Genomic DNA, 15,426 nt, shown 5'->3' on the forward strand with positions numbered 1-15,426 from the left:
AAATATAAACAAACTGATCAGACAGAACTTACACACATACAGTGGATATAAAAAGTGTATACACCCTTTTTAAAATGCCAGATTTTTGTAATATAAAAAATGATACCACAATAAATAATTTTAAAACTTTTCCCACCTTTAATGTGATCTATAACCTGTACAATTTAATTGAAAAACAAACAAATCTGTTAGGGGAAAAAATATAAAATATAAAAAACCTTCAATAAGCTGGTTGCATAAGTGTGCACACCCTTAAACTATTACTTTGTTGAAGCATCTTTTGATTTAATTACAGCATTCAGTCTTCTTGGGTAGGAGTCTCTCTGCATGACACATCTTGACTTGGAAATATTTGCCCAGTCTTCCTTGCAAAAGCACTCCAAATCTGTCAGATTGTGAGGGCATATCTTATGCACAGCCCTCTTCAGGTCACCTCACAGATTTTCTATTGGATTTAGGTTTGGGCTCTGGCATAGCCATTCCAAAACTTAAATTTTCTTATGGTGAAGATATTCTTTTGTTGATATGGATGTATGCTTGGGGTCATTGTCATGTTGAAAGGTGAAATTCCTCTTCATCTTCCGCTTTCTAGTAGACGCCTGAAGGTTTTGGGCCAAAAGTGACTCGTATTTGGAACTGTTCATTATTCCATCCACCTTGACTAAAGCCTCAGTTCCAGCTAAAGAAAAGCAACCGCAAAGCATGATACTGCCACCACCATGCTTCACTGTTGGGATGGTGTTCTTTTGGTGATGCAAAGTGTTGTTTTTGAGCCAAATGTACCTTTATCACACCATAACACATTTTCCCACATGCTTTTGGGAGACTTGATGTATTGTTTTGCAAATTTTAACCGGGCCTGGATGTTTTTCTGTGTAAGAAAAGGCTTCTGTCTTGCAACCCTACCCCATAGTCCAGACATATGGAGAATACAGGAGATTGTTGTCACATGTAGTACACAACCAGTACTTTCCAGAAATTCCTGCAGCTCCTTCAGTGTTGCTGTAGGTCTCTTGTCAGCCTCCCTGACCAGTTTTCATCTTGTCTTTTCATCAATTTTGGAGAGACATCCAGTTCTTTGCAACGTCACTGTTGTCCCATATTTTCTCCACTTTTTATGACTGTCTTCACTGTGTTCCGTGGTACATCCAATCGTGTGGAAATTTTTTTGTACCCTTCTCCTGACTGATGCCTTTCAACAATGAGATCCCTTTGATGCTTTGTGAGCTCTCTGCGAACCATGGCTTTTGCTGTAGCAGGTAACTGTGTAAATGTCAGGAAAATCCTACTAGGGCAGCTGAACTTTATTTGGGGTTAATCAGAGTCTCTTTAATTGATGGCAGGTGTGCACCCAATAAGACTGAATGCTGTATTTAAATCAAAAGATGCTTCAACAAAGTATTAGTTTAAGGGTGTGCACACTTATGCAACCAGCTTATTGTACGTTTTTTTATTTTTTATATTTTTCCCCCAACAGATTTGTTTGTTTTTCAATTGAATTGTACAGATTATAGGTCACATTAAAGGTAGAAAAGTTTTGAAATGATTTACTGTGGTCTAATTTTTTACATCACAAAAATCTGTCATTTTAATAGGGATGTGTACACTTTTTATATCCACTGTACATCATACATCTCAACAGCTTACTACAAAATGGCAGTTAGGCTTGTACATGCTCAGTATTTATACACTTGTACAAGCCCTTCAATAGCTTCTTAAAGAGACATACACGCATATAGTATGGTATGGTTCAGAAATAGTACAATACGGGATTACAAGGCTATGCAGTGAGTAATAAAAACTGTGCAAAACATCTATGGAGTAACACTCCCTGTACTGGAGGACATCTACACCAAAAAGTGTTTTTAGGAGGGCTCAAAACATTATTATGGACACTACCCACCCACAACACAAACTGTCTATGCTGTTACAGTCAGGGAGGCATTATAATACCATGGCAGCCAGAACAACCAGGCTGAAAGACAGTTTTACACCTCAAGCTATTAGACTGTTAAATAAAACTCAAATACTAACTCTCCTTCCAGTATTGCAGGCTGGTTCACATTTGGAGGGAACAAGCTTGTTTTGCACAAATGCGCTCTTTTGCACAGTTATATATATTTACTGATACTAGTATTTATATTATTGTTTATTTGTTGTCTTGGATTACTTCTTGTTAATTGCCATTGTTTTTATATGTTGCTGGAGGATTTGCAGAATAAGAATTTCATTGTGCTTTGTGACGCTGTCCCTAGTACATATGACAATAAAGTTAAGTTGAATTGAATTGAATTAAATTGAATTGAAAAATGTGAAGGGTCACTCATGAAGCATTAGTAACCAAAGACTGAGCCTGTCTGCTAAAGAACTGGCTTTCCCATCAATATGACTAGCTATCAGAAAAGTGACCTATTGACATAGCTTATTTCCATACCCTACTTGCTTCTCAACAGAAGAGATAGAAATGAGTACTCCTTGCTTATTTAGGTATGAATCTACAGCCATGTAGAAGTTCAGGTTGTCTCCATGTGGTCCTCACCACAAGGTGCACCACCTTGTCCACAGAGGCATTACCCAGGAGGAGGGTTGGCTATCTACAAGGTTTATGGCAGGATCTTTTCAGGAGAAGTCATATGATTTGTAGGCCATCACACCCTTTGTCTCATTATTGCTAGGACGTACTAGAACATGGAGTCACCTGGGGGATGGTGGGAAGTCAATGCCATCTCCATTATGCTTATCTGAGATAGGGGGGACACCAATGATGAATCCAGCTGCCTCCTCTTTTGCTTTTTTTTTTACCTGATCTTGGACAGGGTGTGTCCAAATATAAAGAAGATGCCTGAAATGATCAGAATATAGCAGGATGATCCTGCAAGAGTTTCTCAACCAACACGTCCTGTTGTCAAGAAGGAAGAATAGCTGAAGCAGCAGGCAGAAAAGTATGCCTTGACAAAGGGGGGACACCAATGATGAATCCAGCTTCCTCCTCTTTTGCTTTTTTTTTTACCTGATCTTGGACAGGGTGTGTCCAAATATAAAGAAGATGCCTGAAATGATCAGAATATAGCAGGATGATCCTGCAAGAGTTTCTCAACCCACACGTCCTGTTGTCAAGAAGGAAGAATAGCTGAAGCAGCAGGCAGAAAAGTATGCCTTGACAAAGCCATGGTCGCCATAGGTACAGGCACTAGAAATTGCAAATGTAGAATCAGTATTTTGATCAATAACACCATGCTAACCCTGAATGTCCAAGGTCAAGGTCCTTTAAAGGCAGACACCAGTGCTAAGAAAAATGGAATAAAGCCTGACTCCAGACAATGGGGTAAAGAGACCCATCAAGTCTAAACCCAATGACAACATCCTTGATGCTAAGGACTTGAAGGCCAACCCAGCTAAGACTGACAATGACCACAACAATGTCAGCAATAAGACCTACCCTGGATTGATGACCTTGACTCCATAAAATCTCCCCACACTAACAGTATTTATGTCAGAGCCACTAACACCAATGGCAGGGTCAATGTGGAAAGCAGCAATCATAAGGCCATGGCCAACAACTGAGGCCACAACCAATGTCAACACTTGTAATTTCTGTTACCAGACTCACTGAGATCGCCATCAATATAGGGCTTGGCAAGAAGAGCCAGGATAAAAAAAGAAGAAAAGAAAGTAAGGAAGGAACACCTTTGTTCTTCATGGTACCAGAAGAGGAAGACACAAGAAACATTTACTTGTGAAAATTTTAGGAAGACCTTCACTGACTTCTCATAATCACTGTCCATAGTAATAGAATGGTTTCTGAAAGACCTCATGGACCTAATGGATGATAGTCCAGAGTGAAAGATCTTTTTGACCTCTGTCTCTGAAACAGAAGAAATATTGCCTTGTCTAACCAATTTACCTGAAGCGAACTCAACAACTGCAGCAAGCAACTGAGATACCCTGGAAGGGGACAGAGTAGAAGTAGAGCCACAGAAATCCTCCACCTAGGTTTTTTGTAACAGAAGCAGGACAAAATCTCTTTAGCACTGCTAGCCCTGTCACATCTACACAAATTGCTTTTCCTCCTGTATTTCTCACGGCCTTTGCTTTTCTCTTTGTACTTTATAGCAACATTAACACTGGGCTTGCTCCTTGGAGCCTATGGGGTCAACCCTGAGGCGAGGCTGAGGTTGAAGTCCCTTTGGGAGTGGATGTGGAGCTAGCTCTCAAAGTCTGCAACAGAAACTTGGGTTTCTAATATTCAACTGGTCTAGATTCATAAATATCACATTTATCTTTAGAATGTTTCTTCAACAGATAGAAAACACATAATGAGTATCTAGTGTCTATTTTGTGAAAGAAGTTTGTGGCCACATCTATGCTTCTTAAAGGCTCTACTCTCCGTAATTAAATAGAGAAAACCATGAACAGCAAGTGACTGCTCAACAGCATTTAACAATTTTAGATTCAGAAAATGCTGCCAGCTTGCTGGCTAGCACAGCAAAATCATCAAGAAAAGGGAAACAGTTTCTTTAAAACAGCTGAAAAAATGAAAAACCGCACAGACATGAACTGGCAGAGCAAAGGATAGCAAATGTTTTAGGGTATGGTGACATAAAGATGCCTAGGCCTAGGGAACACTGAGCTAGAAATTTGTTTAAAAAAACTAAAATTAAGAAAGATCTAACTTTTTTTACAATCAAAATAAAAAAAAGTACTCTAATGAAAAAAAAGAACAATAAAAAAGCAGGGAGGGGTGGGAGAGAGAGAATGGAAATTCTTTATAAAAACCAAAAGTTTTAAATTCTAAATAGTGTGATGCTGTTTCTCTCCAATGTATGCTTTTCAAGAAGCAAAACAGAGCTGGTGGTCAAGCTAGTAGACAGACCACTGGAGTTTCTGCCTCCTTTCTAATGAAACAAAAACACACAAATTCCACTCATAGGTTCATACTAGGCTATCTGCCCTAGGGCATTTATAAGCCTAGCCAGAATGTGTTTGGCTTTCGCCACCCATTTTAAATTTATTTTGCTATGCCCTTTTTCAAGGTTAGTATACTGTGCCTCTGTCTAACAGTGACACAGAAGTGATACCCGGGGTAAACCTACGATCTCCCATCCACTCATCAAGATTCCTCTTGAAGAGAGTCAATGAGGGACTCTGCCTAACATGGACTGGGATTTTATTCCAGAGTGAAGGGAGCCTCTGGGTTATGAATCTGTCCCTCCAGCATATCCTATTTATTTCAGTGCTGAGGTTCAAGTCTCTCGAGCGCGTAGCTCGATGGGATTTGGATTGTCTGAGGTGCAGCATGTCCATTAATTCCGGGTTGGACATGGCTTTATACGTCAGGCACAGATCGCCTCTGAACAGGCGGTATGCCACTGAGTAGAGCTGGAGTTTCTTTAACCGGGCAGCATATGGCATCTGTTTGAGTCCTTTGATCCTCTTGGTGAGGTACTTTTGGGGTCTTTCCAAGTTGCTGCAGGTGTCTGGTAAGGTACATCCCAAAAGGGGCATTGTACTCAATTATGGGCCTGATGAGGGATGAGTAAAGAGGCACGATGACCTCCCCTGATCTAGATGTGAATCCCTTCATGATTAGGTAGGCTATATAAAATGTTTTTCTAACCACTTTGGCCACGTGGTTGTCAAATGAGAGATTGCTATCAACTTGGGTCCCCAGGTCCCTAATTACTTCTTCTGTACTTAATGGATTACCACCTATGTGGTAATTTGTGGGCACTTTGTTTTTGCCAAAGGGGATGACTATACACTTTTTGGCATTTAGCTTGAGGCCATGGCTCTGGCACCAGTTGTCTGTTTCTATGAGGCCCTTTTGGAGGATGCTTGTGTCGGCTGGAGAGTCGATTATGGCGCCCAGTTTGCAGTCATCTGCGAACTTGGTCAGCCACAGTCCTTCCGTGTTGGCCTGTACCTCCGAGAAATATATACCGAACAAGAGAGGTCCCAGGACTGAGCCTTGTGGGACACCACTTGTAACTGGTTTGGAGTCTGACATGTTTCCAGCAATTCTAACCATGTGGGTTTTGTCCTTGAGCCAGTTTGCAATCCATCTAGTGACATAGGGGTTTATATTTAAGCTGGTGAGCTTATCTATAATGCCCGAGTGGGGTATTGTATCAAAGGCTTTTGCGAGGTCCAGGTAGGCTGTGTGGACCACCTTCCCCTCGTCAATGGCCTTGGTGACTGTTTCAAAGAAATCAACCAGGTTTAAGAGGCAGGATCTGCCCTTAACAAAGCCGAACTGGGTAGGATCCAGTGTTTGTAGGTCCCCAATATCTTTATTTATGAGGTCCATGATGATCCTTTCCATAGCTTTGCAGACCAAGCTAGTCAGGCTTATGGGGCGATAGTTTCCAGGATCCATTGAGGCACCACCTTTATGGAGAGGGACCACTGTTGCTGTACGCCACTCTTTGGGCACATATCCTGTAGTAAGGCTGAGATTGAACAGTAGTTTTATGTTTGGGTTTAGCTCTTCTTGGAGTTCATGTAGGACGCAGCCCGGGACACCATCTGGTCCCATTGATGCTGTGTTTTTTGCTTTGGAGAGGGCGGCTTTTACCTGAGCATCTGAGATTTCAGGGGGGCAGCACTCTGCTGGGATAGATATTTGCCCTTTTGGTGGGGAGGGGGGGGGAGTTTGCGCTGAACCTGTCAGCTAGGATGTTGGCAATGTCTGTGGGTTCGGTGAATTTTTTGTCATTTTGGACTAATTCTGAGCATATCTGGGAATTACCACCCAGGTTCCTAACATAACTAAAGAAAGCCTTGTGATTATCCTTAGTGTCCTGTGCAATTTTTCTCTCAAAGCTGGCCTTAGACAATTTTATGTGTGCCCGTAGTTTTTTGCTAATACTGATCAGTGATGCCTTCCCGTTTTGGGATTTTGCTCTATCATTTAGTAGCTTCCTCCTTCTATTGTACAGTTTGTTTATGGCTGGGGTCCACCAGACAGGACGTCTGCCTTTGGAGGATTGGGTCTTGGTTTTATTTGGGATCACATGATCCATGCATTCCTGAAGGTGTTCATAGAATGCGTTTATAAAGGATTCTGCGGTCTGGGCGTATTTTCCACAGGCCCGGGGGCTTTGAAGGATTCCACCTCTGTTTTGAGGAGTGTGAAATTTGCTTTAGACAAGTTTTTCACTGTGGTTTTCTGGGCATGGGGTGGGGTCGGGATGTGAATATCCAGTGAGATTAGTTTATGGTCTGATCTTACCAGTGAGGGATACACTTCTGGTCTGGAGCATAGAGTCCCCATGTTGGTGATCAGGTCCAGTATGTTTTCCCCTCTTGTGGGAGTGGTAACAAGTTGTTCCATAGCATTTGAGTTTATAAATTCTAGGAACCTTTGGGCTAGGGTGTTGGAGCTAGAGTAATGCTCCCAGTCTATGTTTGGGTAGTTGAAGTCGCCCAATATAATGGTGTTTGGAGAGACCTTCATATTTTCCAGTGTTCTCAGGAAGGCCGAGTGGGGTTCCTGGGTTTGGGAGGGTGGTCTGTAGCAGGCTATAAACTGGAAGGCAGTTTTACCCACTGTTAGTTGCACATGGATAGTCTCTGATGCTTCGTGCTTTGCCACCAACCTGGAGGTGTGGGTATCTTTGATGAATATCGATACTCCCCCTCCTTTTGTGGTTCGGTCCAAGTTTTGGGGCCGAAAAGCATGGTATGAGGTATAACCTGGTAGTGCTGGGATGCTCTCAGGAGCCCTGAACCAGGTTTCTGTTACTGCACAGATATCAATGTTCTCCATGCTAAGGAGAGTTTCGAGTGCGTGCATCTTGAGGTTTAGACTTCTGGCGTTGAGTAGCATTACTCTTAGTTTCTTATCCCTTGTGATACCTATGGAGGTGGGTTTGTCTTTTGAGCCTTGCCTAAAAAAGGCACTATGGGGGTAGCAAGAGCCTTTGCCAATATCCGAAAGCCCAGGGGTGACAGGTGCAAGCCGTCCCTAGCGAAGCATCGTGGCTTGTCGAGCATATCATCCCAAGCTGATAGGCATTGGATCCCCTTTGAATGACACCAGTACTTAAGCCAATTGTTGAAATTGATCATCTTGTCTTCATATTGTGGCATCATTCTTGGTGAGGGTAAGATGCTACTCAAGGTCAGGGTCATACCGGCCTGGGCTACATGCTCAGAGAGCTCCTTTATGTCTCTTTTCATGTAGTCCAGGGAGGTACGTCTCAGGTCATTCACACCAGCATGGACAATGACGGAGTCATATTTGTACTTGCCTTGGAGTGACCTGAGTGCTTGTGTTATGTGGCGGATCCTAGCGCTCGACAGGCTGCTCACTGTGACCTTCTCCTTGTTCAGCCTGGTGAGCGGGACGACAGTGTGCCTGACGATAGAGTCACCTATTACAAGTGTATCGGGTGTGTTATTTAGTCTTAAGGGCTGTGACTGTTTGGCACACTGGCTTTGTGAGATATGTGTTAAACATGTTTTGTTTTGGGGTAGCGGCTGCTTGGGTGTCTGCTTTGGAGGTCTCTGCTGCTTCGGCAGATCTTTATTTAGAGCCTCCGAGTATGTTTTTGTGTGATTATGTGTTTGGTTTGCTGTCGTGGTAGGTCTATGTGAGACTGGAATTGTAGTGAGTGTGGTTTCCTTCTCCTCCTGACTGGTTATGCCAGTACTGAGTTGAGAGAGCTTAGCCTCCAGTTTGGCTATATGGTTGCATCTCTCACATGTGTTGGAATTTGTTGGGAGGAGGAGAGGGTTGTCTGTGTACATGAGACAGTTGTAACATTGCCTCAAGATTCCCAGATTCACCAGCTGGACCGAGAGGAGATTGACAACTGACCTTTGGACATGCTAGAATAATATTGGGAATTCCTTAATAATTGAAAACCAGGGCCAGTGGGGAGTGAGGGTGTAGTGCTTTTAATTTTTAGTGCTGACTTATATAATTGCTTTAGTGAGCAAGTGCCAGGTAACTTAAGTGCAATGTGTTACAGGTAACTTAAATGCAAAACGACAAACAGTAACTTTCTTTCAAGTGAAACAAGGAAATAAGTACAGTAAGCAATGCAGATATCACTAGTGATCCACAGAAGTGCTGAGAAGCCGCGTATTAGGTGGAATTAGCGTTCCAGGAAATAACAAGCAAACAAACAACAAGCATATAAACAAAGCTAGATTCAGCAGGCCTGGATCTAGTCTATGCTACAGCAAACAAGGTGTACCAATTTCAGTAAGATACAGTTCAAATATTCTGGCACTATAAACCTTTAACCAGAAATTCCCAGCTCAGAAGGGCAGAGTCCAGCCTCTTCTCCCACAAGAGTGCAGACCACAAACCTTCTTAATGTAAAATAACTGGCCTGAAGCCCAAGTGCTTAAACCAGAACTAATACACTTTAAGAATAACAGACACTGGGCTCTCAATCAGCAGTTCCCAACTTAGAAGGATGAAAGCTACCTGTCCTGCCACCACAGTGCATGCCACAAACCTTCCTAATGTAAAACAACTGGTCTGAAGCCCAAGTGCTTAATCCAAAAGACTTAGAATGATAGCTACACTTTAATCAAGTTACTACCAAGCAGTAATAAATACAATTGAATACTTTAGAGAATGCCTGGGTTAGTGTTCAAGTTACACAAACAAAGCTAGATCCAGCAGGCCCAAATCCAGTCTATGCCACAGCAAACAAGGCGCACCAACTTCAGTAAGAAGCAGTTCAGATATGCATGCACTATAAGCCTTCAACCAGAAATTCCCAGCTCAGAAGGGCAGAGTCCAGCCTCTCCTCCCACAAGAGTGCTCTACCCTACTCCTTTTCCCAACCTTTCTCCGCTCCTGCCCCAACTGTTCTACCCATTTTGTGACATGAATGGGCATAACACCTCATTACTGCAGGAGCTGGGTTATCTTCTTTTGTTTTATAAGCTCCCTTAGATGTGATGAATGCATTTGTATTTTTTTATCGCATCAAAATGCTTGCAAAGAAAAAAAAAAGGCAAGTGAAGTTGACTATGACATCTGGACTACCAGGTCATCATTTTGATTTCCAGACAAGTCAGGAAAAAAAAGGCAGGAGGCAACCCCAAATGCGTTATGGGTAAAGAGGTGGTGCTAGTAGCCTGGGAACATTTTAGGTGCAAAACTGATGCATGTAGCTTCAGTCATGTTGGTTGATGAGGATGGACCTACTCATATCAGACCTCTTGTCTAAGCATGACAAAACTAAAATTGCAACTCTTATTTTTCTTTCTAGAATCACCCCTGGCTTAGCTGGCTTCCATCTTTCAATTGCTTCTGTTTCTTCAGTGGTAGTAAATGGTAGCCCCAGTCTGATGGGAACAAAGCTAAGTTGAAAGAAATTTAAGAAGTTATTATCGTCCTTGTGAAGTAATATGGGGGTTTGTTGATAAATATATTTCTCAAAATACAAGAAAAAATATAGTTAGTATGCTTTTGTGAGAATGAAAATTGTAAATCATTCTCAACTATACCGTTAATGTTGTTGGTCAGGTGTGTTTTCCAAAGATTAGTAAAGGGTTAAGAAAGGATACTGTACCACTTGGACCGCCATATAAACATCTTAATTAGAGCAGCAGTACTCACCATATTCAAAGTAAGCTGACACAAACCGAAGCAGAATCATTTGTACAAAAACCATCATGTGATTCAGAATGAAAAAATAAACTAAAAAGGCCTATTTTTTTTCAATATAAGTCACTTTTTATGGGCTCATAAAGAAACATATCATACATTTAACTACATAATTTCCTCCCTCTCCTCGTTTATTGGCTGTTGTCAATAAGCACCAAAGTATCATTTTGCAAAGCCTCTTCCCATAAGCTATGTAAATACATTTGCCTTTCCACTGTATTCCATATAATCAGAATACAATGCATCCACCAAGACAATCTGTGGTGTTCTTTGAAACTTGGTGGCTCTTGAGTTGCCTAACGTTACTATAGTTACGTCTATGGCAGCTCCTCCCAGTCTCATCTTATCTGCTTATACCAGTGATCAACAGAGGACACACTAGGAAATTCCTCACCTTTGACTGCTAAAGTCAGACTCCCTACTTGTTCACATTATGCTACTAGCTAAGTGTTACATTTACTTTACTCATCTAAATGCCCAAAACACAAAACAAGATGCTAGTGTCACAACTGTTGCCAGCTTTTTAGCACTAGGTTTCCTAAGACAGCGTACAAAGTACAGTTGTGTACACTTACCATAAATGTAGATGTTCGAGTGTATTAACTGTTGCAGTCATTACATTTGGGTTATCTGCTTGCAGGTGGCCCTCAGTCGGCCTGATTATCAAAGTCTTGGGTCCTGCGTCGATTGCTGTCTCATCTTCCATGACGTCAGGTAGTCAGGGGTATACAGCATGCAGCCGACGCCATTACATCAGTTTTTCTTGCCCCAGATGTCAGGTGCCCTCATAATGGGAAGCAATTATATACAAGGTTACACCTCCAACAAAAAGCAAATACACCAGAAAGCTTTAAGCATAGTAAGCAAGACTAGAGGTATAGTCAATAGAAGTCAGGGGGCTGTAGGGAGGGTAACCAGGACTGCAACACTGAATACACTTGAATATCTACATTTATGGTAAGTGTACACAATTGTACTATGTTCTTCATGTTTCACTGTTGCAGTCATTACATTTGGGTAGATTCCCAAAGCTAACGAAGGGAGGAGGCAATTAGATAGCATTAGGACCAGCTATAAGGCCCTGCAAGACTGCAGTGGCAAAACCAGCTCTGGATTTAGAAAAAATAGGCAAGTGGTAATACTTGGTGAAGGTATGTACAGAACTCCAGGTAGCAGCTTCTAGGATGTCCCTGGTAGAGACACCTCTGAGAAAGGCTGTAGAGGTAGATGCAGCCCTGGTTGAATGTCGTCTTATCCCCCTGTGGAGTAGGTTTTCCATGGTGCTTACAGCAGAAATGAATGCAATGGCCTATCCACTTAGAAATGGTTTGCTTTGAAATGGTCTTCCCCTCTGCCCCTGCAGCAAATGCAACCAACAGCTGTTCAGACTTCCTGAGAGGCTTAGTCCTGTCCAAGTAAAATCTAAGTTGTCTGTGCACGTCCAAGGAGTGCAGTATTCGTTCCCCTTTGTTCTGTGGATTAGAAAAGAAGGTTGGCAAATGAATGGACTGATTAAGGACCACACTGGATATCACCTTGGGCAGGAAGGAGGGATTGGTCCTGAGGGACACCCTGTCCGCATGAAAGATGATGAAAGGCTCCACTGCCATGAGGGCCTTTAATTCAGACACCCTTCTTGTTGAAGTGATGGCTAGAAGGAAGGCTGTTTTCCAAGAAAGGAATTTCAACTCTGCATTTGCAGCTGGCTCAAAGGGAGGAAGAGTGAGCTTTTCCAATACAAAGTTAAGGTCCCAGGCTGGTGTAGGGGCTCTCCTGGGTGGTCTTAAGTTTTTGGCCCCACTGAGGAATTGCTTCAGCAGTGGATGAGAGAAGAGGGGTGGCTCTGTATTATAAAGAGCTGAAATGGCCAAGGCATGAATTTTGATGGAAGAAAAGGAAAGGCCCTTGTGAAGCATCGCAGTTAAGTATTGAAGAATGTGTGGTAAATTGGGCACAGTTGCATCCATCCCCTGTGTTTGGCTCCAGGAACAGAATCTTTTCCATTTTTCAGTATAAGATTTTCTAGTACTAGGCCTCCTTGCCTCCAGAATGACATCCATCACTTGCTTACTGAGGGATGGTAACAGAGAGATCATGTAATTAGCCAGGCTGCAAGGTTCAGGGTTTGAAGCTGTGGGTGCAGAATCTGGCCCTCCTTCTGGGACAGCAGGGCAGGGGGTCTGAGACAGGTGCCATGGTTCCACAAGTGACACACTGCGCAAGAGGGGGTACCAGTGTTGGTGTGGCCAGTCTGGAGCAATAAGTGTTGTCCTGTTTGATCTTTAGTAGCACTTGCATCTGTCACCACTGGGCTTCCGGATATTGGCTAAGGCTCTTGCCTCCCCCATAGTGCCTTTTTTAGGCAAGGCTCAAAAGACAAACCCACCTCCTTAGAAAACAATAATGGAAAAAAATTAAGGGTAATGCTGCTCAACGACAGAAGTCTAAATCTCAAGATGCAGGCTCTCCAAGCACTCCTCAGTATGGAGAACATCGATGTCTGTGCAGTAACTGAAACCTGGTTCAAGGCTCCTGAGAGCACCCCAGCGCTATCAGGCTATACCTCGTATCATGCTTTTCGGCCCCAAAACTCGGGCCAAACCAAAAGGGGAGGGGGAGTGTCCATATTTATCAAGGACACCCACACCTCCAGGTTAGTGGCAACACATGAAGCATCAGAGACCATCCAGGTGCAACTAACCGTAGGCAAAACTGCTATACAACTGGTAGCATGTTACAGACCACCCTCCCAATCTCAGGAACCCCACTCAGCCTTCCTGAAGACATTGGAGGATATGAATGTCTCACCAAACACTATCATATAGGGAGACTTCAACTACCCTAACATAGACTGGGTGCATTATTCTAGCCCAAACACCCTAGCCCAAAGGTTCCTGGAATTCATAAATTCAAATGCAATGGAACAGCTAGTCACCTCTCCCACAAGGGGAGATAATATACTAGACCTGATCATCACAAACATGGGGACAAAGTGCTCCACACCGGAAGTATACCCCTCACTAGTGAGATCTGACCACAAACTAATCACCCTGGATATACATATCCCACCTCCACCCCCAACACAAAAGACTACAGTGAAAAACTTCTCAAAAGCCGACTTTACACTTCTTAAAACTGAGATGGTATTCTTTAAGCCCACTGGGCCAGTGGAAACCACATCCCACAATGCAGAATCCTTCACAAATGCTTTCTACAGACATCTCCAAGAATGCATGGATCATGCAATCCCAAATAAAACCAAGACCCTCTCCACCAAGGGCAGGTGTCGTGTCTGGTGGACACCAGCCATAAACAAATTGTATAACAAAAGAAGGAAGCTACTGCACGACAGAGCAAAATCCCATAAAGAGAAAGCATCTCTGATCAGCACTAGTAGAAAGCTACGTTCTCTCATAAAAACATCCAAGGCCAACTATGAGAGAAAAATCGCTATGGACACTAAAGATAACCACAAGGCCTTCTTCATCTATGTTAGAAACCTGGGCGGAAACCCTCAGATATGTTCAGAGTTAGTTCACAATGACAAAAAATACACTGAACCCACAGATATTGCCAACATTCTGGCAGACAGGTTCAGTGCAAATTTCTCCCCTCCCTCACCCCCAAAAGAAGAAATACTTATCCCAGCTGAATGTAACCTCCCTGTCATCTCAGATGTCCAGGTGAGAACTGCCCTCAGCAAAGCTAAAAACACAGCATCAATGGGACCTGACGGTATCCTGGGTTGCGTGCTACGTGAACTCCAAGAGGAGATAAACCCGCACATAAAAATGCTATTTAACCTTAGCCTTACTACAGGATATGTACCTGAACACTGGCGTACAGCAACAGTAGTCCCACTCCACAAAGGAGGCATCTCTACAGACCCTGGTAACTACCACCCCATAAGCTTAACCAGCCTGGTCTGCAAAGCTATGGAAAGAATCATTATGGAACTCATAAACAGAGACATTGGGGACTTACAGACACTTGATCCCACCCAGTTCGGCTTTGTAAAGGGCAGATCCTGCCTTTTGAACCTGGCTGACTTTTTCAAAACAGTCACTAGAGCCATTGACGAGGGCAAAACAGTCCATACAGCCTACCTGGACTTGGCTAAAGCTTTCGACACAATACCCCACTCTGGCATCATAGACAAGCTCAACAGCTTAAATGTAAATCCATATGTCACAAGATGGGTGGCAAACTGGCTAAAGGATAGAACCCATAAAGTCAAAATCGCTGGAGCCATGTCAGACGCAAAGCCAGTCACAAGTGGTGTCCCACAGGGCTCTGTCCTGGGACCCCTCTTGTTCGGCATTTATTTCTCAGATGTGAAAGCAAACATGGGAGGGTTGTGGCTGACAAAGTTCGCAGATGACTGCAAACGAGGCGCCATAGTCGATACACCAGCTGACACATACATCCTACAGAAAGGCCTCACTGAAACGGACAACTGGTGCCGGAGTCATGGCCTTAAACTAAATGCCAAAAAATGAATAGTCATCCCCTTTGGGAAAAACAAAGTACCCACAAATTATCACATAGACAGTAACCCACTGAGTACGGGAAAAGTAATCAGAGACCTGGGGACCCAAGTCGATAGTGACCTCTCATTTGATACCCACATTGCCAAAGTGGTTAGAAATACTTTCTACCTTTCCCACCTTATCATGAAGGGATTCACATCCAGATCAAAGGAGATCATTGTACCCCTATACTCCTCCCTTATCAGGCCCATGACTGAGTACAATGCCCCATTTGGTATGTACCTCACCCGGCACTTGCAACAG

General features: G+C 43.1%; 1 protein-coding gene across 4 annotated transcripts in view; it reads right to left on the bottom strand.

Moving 5' to 3' along the window:
- The window catches only part of LOC122802629, a 1,172,105-nt gene that overhangs the window by 907,810 nt on the left and 248,869 nt on the right, over positions 1 to 15,426 (bottom strand). Inside the window, exon 1 of one of the 4 annotated variants that reach the window (XM_044072320.1) lies at positions 801 to 804. The exons of the other annotated variants lie outside the window; for them this stretch is intronic. The gene's annotated coding sequence lies outside the window, so the exon portion shown is untranslated. Of the gene's footprint in view, positions 1 to 800; positions 805 to 15,426 lie in introns of those variants that run through there. 4 annotated transcript variants of the gene reach the window in all.

This window comes from Protopterus annectens, chromosome 5.part0 (assembly GCF_019279795.1).
Source record: "Protopterus annectens isolate FY-2018-M chromosome 5.part0, PAN1.0, whole genome shotgun sequence".
In the NCBI taxonomy this organism is placed as follows: Eukaryota; Metazoa; Chordata; order Ceratodontiformes; family Protopteridae; genus Protopterus; species Protopterus annectens.